The sequence below is a fragment of the Penaeus monodon genome, chromosome 9 (genome assembly GCF_015228065.2).
Source record: "Penaeus monodon isolate SGIC_2016 chromosome 9, NSTDA_Pmon_1, whole genome shotgun sequence".
In the NCBI taxonomy this organism is placed as follows: domain Eukaryota; kingdom Metazoa; phylum Arthropoda; class Malacostraca; order Decapoda; family Penaeidae; genus Penaeus; species Penaeus monodon.
In genome coordinates, this window is record NC_051394.1 from 38,995,147 (window position 1) to 39,004,486 (window position 9,340).

The following is a 9,340-nucleotide window of genomic DNA, read 5'->3' on the forward strand; positions in this document are numbered from 1 at the left end:
CGGGATCCCCGAGGCAGTTCCGGGGCAGGCACACGGCCCATCTCTAGTTCCTCAGCAGGTCTCTCGAGCTGCCCAAAGCCATGATCCCCTAGGCGTCCCACAGTCTCCTCCACCCAGGTTTTGTCTTGCAAGAGAAAAACCTGGTGGGCAGGGTCGCCCAAGGGGGGCGAGCTAGGGGGCCCCATATACCTGATTTGGGCCCCCGGGATTATACAAGAACAGGTCCATCCATCTCAGGGTGTAAACCGTTGGTTGGAACGGGGTCCTGCCAAGTCCCCCAGTCCAGCGAAGGGACTTTTACAAAGGCACAAGGCACACTCCAAGGCACGGATCCTTGGGTTTTCGTTTCCATAGGAAAAACGGAAAGTATAAGGCCTTGAAACAGCAGCTTGGCCCTTCGCTAGGTCCCGACATCTCCAAATGCCTTGTTGATTGGGTTTCATGGCTCCGTTTCCAGACCATCCGTCTACTGACTTCCGGTCTGACAACCCAGAATAGGGATCCCTCCCAAAGGTAGTAAACTTTCTTGACTAAACGCCTCGCCGCAAGCTGGCGTAAAGGGGTTTCCCCTAACAGGCCCCAAAGCCCCTAATCTTGGCTTGGCCAAACCTTAGCCAAAGGGTTCGCCTCATTGCTAAATCATAAAGAGCCGCCACAATGCCCCAAAGGCTCAGATAGGAGGCAACATCGTCGGAAAGTCAATTCCGAGCCCTTTAAATATTGCCTAGTGTTGTTTCCGCAGATTTTTGGCTATAGCTCTGCCCATTATCCCCATCAATGTTAAAAGTGGGGGTGAAAAGGACACCCTTCCCTCCCCCCTAAATTAAAGGGAAGAAATTTGACTACCCCCCCCCCTTTTACACCCTTTTCGTACCATATAGAGTTTGCTATCGGGCCCAATAATCTGTGTCGGAATTCCCCTACTCGGGATCTCCCATAGGATTCCAGGGCACCATTTAAGGCTTGCTATCGGGCCAATAATCTGTTCGGAATCCCCTGAGCCTCAGGATCCCCCATACGATTCCCGTGCACCGAGTCAAACCCTTCTTGATGTCAGTGGCTCAAGAAAAACCCACGCCCAAAACTCACAAACGGCGTTCCACAATTCTCGAACCTAGATAGGGTTTTGGGGCTTGCCAGGAGTAAATCCGACTCTCCGGTCTCGGGTGGCCTCAGTGGGTGGTTCGGATCCGTTTAAAAAATGTGACGAGAATTTTGCGGGTATGCGAGCATGTAATGCCAGGGTAGTTCTACAGTCCCCGACCCCCCTTTCCCCCTTCCAGAGGGGAGACCACCCCCCTCAGCGGTGGGGGGAAAGGGGGACCAACGCCAAAGGGCAGTCAGGACTGTAGGCGGGCCCCCAGCCATGGGTTCCCCCCCCAGCCTTTAGCGTTCAGCAGGATATCACATATGCCGCAGCTTTCCCATCTTCGTTTGGAAATCCCCCAGCCAAACCCTTTTTGGGGGTAGGAGGTTCCTCGCTGAGGGGTGGGTCCGGACAGGCACTGAACATCGTTGCATCCAAGCTAACTTTTGGGGATCCACCTGGTACAATTTTTCAAAATATCGCCCAATTTCAAAACCCCAAACTGTCTGAATGTCCGTCCCCGTGAGGGACGCAGTCACGTGGGGGGGGGTTTGGGTTTTCTTTTTTCTCAGGGCTTGGTAGGCGGGGCGAGGTCATTTCCCAAAGAATGCCTTGCCTCCTCAAAAGTTCCGATAACTGTCCTTTGTCCCTTTCAGCAGTGCCCCGAGCCCCGCACCATGGAACGACCAAGACTTGTTCCCTTCAGCCACCTTCGAAAAACGCTTCAGTGGCCTAATGTCCCAGGAATGGTATTCTGCCTTTCCTTGGGCGTACCCAAATGGCTCCTGACTGCTTCGATGTTCCGCTTAAAGGGATCCCAAGCAACTGGATCCGTCAGGTTGCTGGTTTTTCGAAAATGGGTCAAGACTCCTGGCACCCATGGGCACACTCCTCCCCCCTTTAGTCTGTCCAATGAAACCCTTAGGGGGCCCTGGAGGGAGGGGGATTTTTTGAAGTGGACCCTCGGGGTACCCAAGCGCCTAGGGTCGGTGCCACAGAATCAGCACCCCGGAAACCCTGCAGTTCGGGAGGATCCTCCCGCGTGGACAAAATTGGTGGGTTCCTTGGCCACTGTACCTATCGCGTACCAAGTCACGTCAGTTGGAGCGCTGGTACCAGGGGCCAAAATCCTCATTTTTTGGGACCTACAAAGCCGGAGAAGGGGCTATTCCGCTCTGGGATCGCTCCCGACCAGGGGGCCGAAAGACATCTCGTACCAGCTCGGGCACAGCCGGGTACCGATTGAAATCCCCCCGTACCCCGAAAGTCCGCCGGGGCCATCGTCTGCCCCAGATCGAGTTTCAGAAGCCTTTTCACATCGGGTTTTTTGTACATCGGAGGGGCGTATCAGCAATAAGGACATAAGCCAAAAGCTGCTTCATCTCAATGCCTTACGTCATCAACCGGGGTCCCCTCCTACCGCGGCTGAAGTGATGGGGATTATGGCTCACCCTGGGGGTGGGGACCACGCTGGGCCCCACCATATAGGGGTAACCCCCACACTGATCGTGCCGCTACCCGGCTTTTCACCCTGGAAGGGGAGCCACCTCAACTCCCAGTCCCCTTTAATTCCCGCGAAGCCAGGTAACCGCTCTTTCCCCCCCCGCCGCAAGGCCGGTGTTTCCCAAACGCCCCCCGGAAAGCACGCCTAGGTTTAACCTCGGGGGGTCACTCGGGTGCCGCCCCTCTCCGCCCCCCCCAAAAACGCCCCAGATAAAGGGGGTCGGCAGTGGGGACCGCCCATCCCCTCGGGGTTCCCACGGCTTTTCCCCCCAACTTCATGGGGGGTTGGCCCTCCGGGGGGAGGTGGGAGATTAAAATCCGCCCCAAACCTGCACCCCCACATTTTCCCCCCCCGGGACCCCCAACCCCGCCCTTTCTTGCTGGGGGGAGGGACAACACCCCTCCCCCCCGCATTTCCATTTTTCCGTGACGTTGCCAGAGGGGCATTTGGGGGGAGGGGGTGGCAAGGCCCACCTCCCCCCAGCCGCCCATTCCCCAGGGGGGGCTAGGGGCAGGAGTTGGGACCCAAGCCAGACGTGTCCACCGCCGGTGGGCAAATTTTTCCCTACCTCTGGGGGCCCCCTGCTCTCCGAATCCCCCCCAATTTAGCCTGGACCGCAAGGGACCCCGTTACCCCTGGGGGCCACGAGGAGGCACTGAGAAGTCTTAATGATGGAGAGGCTGTGACCGGCAGGGGGGCTTATGCGGAAGTCCCCTTTTTTTCCCCCTGGTCTACCAGGGGGAACGCCAAAACGAGAAGGGATGCAAGCCTTTAAAACTATCTAGGTACCACCCATCGCTTCACTCCATGCACGTGAACACCCACCCATATTATTTTCCTTTTTCTATATTACTTGATGAAATTTCAGATAATTTTGTAAATACTCTTAATGTAAAAAGTTTTTTCCGCTTGATTCTTTCCCTGGGGTAATAAACCAGTTCTTATCTTTCCGGGGAAAGGACCCTCGATCAAAGGATTTAATTTTTAGATAAAAATAAGGTGGGAGACACGTATATTTTGACTCCCTTTTTGATAAGGTACGGGGGGCTGTTTTTTGTAGGTTTTTTTATTTAGAAATGAGGTTGCTAAAAGATATTAGATAACTTTGCAGGTTTTTTTTTTTTTTATGTTTTTTAAAATAAATAAAAAGTCACAAATTTTATGTGTTTTTCAGTTGTATTCCCAAAGGGATAGTGTATTTTGGGAAAAAAATAAAAGCTATCATCAAAAATTAGAAAAAATAAGTACCAAAAAAAAGAAATAGATATGAGAGAGCAGAAATTTCCCCATTGTAACCGGGGGAAATTTTTTCTTAATTTTTTAAAAGGGCACGTGACCAAATTTTCAATGTATGCGCAGGCAATAAGACATGCCCGAGGAAAATGCAAAAGAAAAACATGCCCCGCGTCAAAAAAGAATGGTAATAAAAGTTGACCCCGGGGGGAAGGGGGTTTTAAAATTCGCCTTTTTGATGAGGTGAGGCCTAAAATTTTTCTCTCTCTCTCCTCCTCCATTTAACTTTATTTTCATAGTTTTTATATATTTCATTTTTCTTTATTTTTTTTTTTTTCTTCCTCTTTTTTTTTCTTTTTTTATTTCCCCTTTTTTCACTCTTTATCCCTTCTCCCTCTCCCTCTTTCTTTTTTTTTCTTTCTTTTTTTCTCTATATTTAGACTGCTCTAAGATGTATTACCAAATTCTCCCCCAACATTTCCAGGAAAAAACGGGTTATCTTTTTGCGTCCGATTTTATTACTTTTGCAAACGGGTGTCCAATAAAAAAACTCAGGGATTCTGAGCCCAAAAAAGATCCCCCTGCAATTTTAGCAGAGCAGTGTGGCCCTTTTGAAAATAATTTCTTTTTACTTGGTTTTCAAAAGCAAGTTGGAAAGGGCAAAAGACCACAAGTAAGTTTTTTTTGTATCATTCCTTTTTTTCCTCAAAAAAATGTTGATTGGGTTTTATCTAATTAAAAAATTAAAGAATTAAATTTGAAAAAAGTTTTTTATATTAATATATAATTAATATAATAAAAATTATATTATATATATATAATAAATTATATTTATATTATATATTATATATTATATATATATATATATATATAATTATATATTAATAAATTATTAAAAATATAAAATATATATAATATATAATATATTTATTAATATTATATATAATATATATATATATATATATATATATTATATATTATATATATATATATATATTAATAAAATATATATTATATAATATATATATATATATATATAATTTTTTTAATATTTTTAATATATATTTTATATTTTTTTTATATATATTATAATTATATATTATATAAAATATTTTTAATAAATATATATTATATATATATATATATCTTTTTTTTATAATATTATAATATATATATTAATATAAAATTATATATTATATATAAAATTTAAATATATAATTTTAATAATAATTAATATATATATTTATATATAATTCATATATATATATATAATATATATTATAAAATTTAATATATATATATATTTTAAATATATTATATTTTAATATATATAAATATATATATATTTTAAATATATATAATATAAAATATATATATAATATATATTATATATTTTATATAAATATTATTTATATATAATATAATATATTATAATATTATATTTATATTATATATTATATATTATTATAATAATATATTATATATATATATATATATATATATATATTATATAATATATTATAATATATATTATATATATATATATTTATTATATATATATATATATATTATTTTATATAAAATATATAATATTAATAAAAAATATATATTATATATATATATATATATATATATATATATATATATAATTATTTATTATATATATTATTTTTTATATATATATAAAATATATATATATTATAATTATATAATTTAATTATATATTATATAATATAATATATATTATTTTATATAATATTTTATATTATCTATTTTTTATATATATATATATATATTATTAAAATTTTATATATTTAATAAATTTTAATATTATATATAATATTATATTTATATATATATTTTATAATATATATATTATATATAAAATATATATATTTTTTTAAAAATAATTATAATTTTTATTATTATATATATATTATTTATATAATATATATATATTTTATAAAATTATATATATTATTAATATATATATATTATATAATTCTATTTATTTTTATATTTATATATTTTTTATTATTATATATTTTTTTTATATATATTTTTTATTTATATCTATTATATATTTTTATATTTTTTTTTATATATATATATATATATATAAATATTTTTTATATTATATAATTTTCTTTTTTTTCTACATTTTTCTTTAATTTTTATATTAGATATCCAATCAACTTTATTTGAAGGCAAACGGCATGAAAAAAAAACTTTTGTGGTTTTTCCCCTTTCCAGACTTGCGTTCAAACCAGTGCAATAGTAATACTTCAGAAGGCTCACACTGCTCTGCATCAAGAGTGGATCATTTTCCTCAAGGTCCCTGAGATTTTTTTTATTGGACACCCGTTTCCCAAGAAATAAAATCGGATCGCACAAAGATAACCCGTTGTTCCTGGAAATGTTCGGGATGATATTTGGAAACATCTAGAGTAGTCTACAATATAAGAAAAAAGAAAAAAAAAAAAAAAGAGGAAAAGGGAGAAAGGGGATAAAAGAGTGGAAAAAAAGGGGAAAATGAAGAAAGAAAAAAAGAGGAAAAAAAAAAAAAAAAAATCAAAAAAATGTAAATATATAAAAAACTAGAAAAAAAAAGTTAAATGGAGAGAAGGGGAAGAGAGAAAAATTTTAGGAAATAAAAGGTCGAGGAAAAAAAGGGAATTTGAAAAGTTTTGGGTTTTGGGGTTTTTTTTGCTTTCCCGGGATGTTTATTTGTCATAATTAAAAATTTGATGATTATTAAAAATTAAGAAAAATTCCCTTTACAATCCAGAAATTTTCCACCCAAATTTTTTCACACAAAAAATTATTATATAGTGTTTTTTTTTTAATAATATTTTGGGGGAATAAAAATAAAAATAAAAAAAAAATTTTTTTTTTTTTTTAAAAAAAACAAAAAAAAAAAAATTAAATTTTTATTAAATATTTTTAAATTATTTTTTATTTAAATAATTGAAAAAAAAAAAAATATTTTTAAAAAGGGGGAAAAATTTTTTTTAATTATTTATTATAAATTATTTTTTTTGGGGTCCCCCCAAAAAAAAAATTTTTTTCCCAATAAAATAAAAATAAAATTTTTTAAAATTTTTTATAAAATTATCGTAATTTATAATAAAATTTTAAAAATAATAATTTTTAGTGGGGTTGTGGCTTGGTGTGGTGTGTGTGTTAATTTTTATTTTCCCCTTATTAAATTTTTAAATAAAAAAAGGTTGATAATCTCCCCTCCAGGTCAAGCCTCCCCCTTTAAGACTTCTGCATCCCCCTTTCGGGGCCACCCAGGGAACTGGGTTTTGCGGCCCCAGGCAAATCTGGGGGGGAAGGGGGAGGGGAAGGGGGTTAGGGCCCCCCCCGCGGTGGCAGCTTGGCTTCGTACCAACTCCTGCCCCCTAGCCACCCGGGGGTAATGGGCGGCTCGGGGTGGGGCCTTTCCTCCCCCCAGAATCCCTGGCAACGAGGGAAAAAAGGGGGGGGGGGGGGTGTTGTCCCTCCCACCCAGCAAGAAAGGCGGCGTGGCCCCTGGGAGGGGGAAAAGTGGGGTCGGGTTGGACAGAGTTACTCGTCCCCCCTGGCCCCCGGGAGGCGCCAACCCCCATGAAACTTGGGGGGAAAGCCTCGGGGAACCCCCGGTGGATAGGCGGTTTCCCACAGCCTGCCCCCCCCTTTATTTTGGGGTGTGTTTCGGCAGAGGTGCGGCCCCGGATGACCACCGATTTAATCAGGGGTGCTTTCCGGGGGAGGCGCTTTTGGGAAAATCCTCCTTGCGGCAGGATGACGTTAAACCCCTTCTATCGCGGGAATTTAAGCGTGGGAGTTTTGGGGGGCTGCCCTTCCCGAGGTTAAAACTGGGGAGCGCACGTCAGTGTGGGGTTACCCTACTCTTCGGGCCCCCCCAGCGATGGGCACCCCCCCGGGGGACCATCCCTCTCCTCGCTTAGCCCGGGATCGAGGTGACACGGTTTATGAGCGATCTGGCATTGAGATGAAGCATGCTTTTGGCTTCTTCTCTTTTTGCTGTATACCTCCTACCGATGTAATAAAAGTTGGGAAAGGCTTCTACGCCAAAAATCGCATCTTTTGGCGACTTGCCCCCGGGAGACATCGCATTGTTATGGGCGCTTTAATCGTATCCGCGTGACCGGCTGGCTACGAGAGCTGTCGGGCCCCCATGGCTCGGGAGCTGATCCCGCAGCGGGAAAAGCCTCCTTTTCCCGGGGCTTTTCTAGGTCCCAGAAAAAAAGGATCTTGGCTTGTACCAGCGCTCCCCAACCCCCTCGCGGGCTTGGTACGCATACGGTAAAGTGGGCCCAAAGGGACGACCACATTCGGGGACACGCGATGGAGGGTCCTCCAGAACTCGGTTTCCCGGGGTGCGATTTTGGCACCCACCCAAACGCTTGTGGTTTCCCTGGGGTCCCCTTCAAAAATCCCCCTCCCTCCAGTGGGCCCCTAAGGGTTTCACTTGGAAACTAAAGGGAGGGGGTGGCCCTGGGGTTTCCCCGGGAGTCTTGACCGATTCCAGAAACCAGCAACCCGAGGACCGTTGCTCTGGGGAGTCTTTTAAAGGGGTAACACTCAAAGGCTCGGAGTATTTGGGGGCGCCAAGGACAAGGGAGAATACCATCTCCCTGGGGAAAATTAAGGCCACTGAAACGTGCGCAAGGCGCGGCTGAATGGGAATCAAGTCTTGCGTCCTTTTATGGTGCGTAGGGTCGGACACTGCTGAGGAACCAGGACAAGGGAAACAGTTCATCAGGAACATTTACCAAGGCCATTTCTTGGTAAATGACCTTCGCCCTGCCTACCAAGCCCTGAGAAAACTGAAAACTCAAGCCCTCTCAAAGCATGACTGCAGTCCGATCAGCGGATGGACGGATCATCTACAGATCATGTGTGTTCATGAACATTGGGTGGTATTTTGAACAGTTGTACCAGGTGGACCCTCCCAACAGTTAGCTGGAGGCAAGCGATGTCGCAGGCCTGTGCCGGACCCACCCATCAGCGAGGAACCTCCACCCTAGACAGAGGTAGGCTTTGGCCCCCCGATTTCAAGCTGAAAGAGTGGAAAGCTGCTGGCATATGTGAAACCCTGCTGAATGCTAAAGGTGAGGGTGAACTATGGCTCCGGCGCTGCATACAGTCCTGACTGCCATTTGGCAGTCTGGTACCATTCACCCTGACTGCCTGATGGGAGTTGTTATCCCTCTCTGGAAGTGGAAAGGGGATCGTTGGGAGTAGCAACTAACCGGGCATTATCACTGCTCAGCATACCAGAATGTTCTCTCTCAATTCTTCTGAAACGGATCCGCAACCACCTAATGAGGCATCAGAGACCGGAGCAGTCCGGGATTTACTCTGGAAAGTCCACAATAGACCGTATACTAGCGCTTCGAATAATTGTGGAACGCTGTCGTGAGTTTGGTCGTGGGTTGCTCGCAGCCTACATCGACCTCAAGAAGGCGTTTGACTCGGTGAAACTGTGGTCTAATCACTCTTAAAAC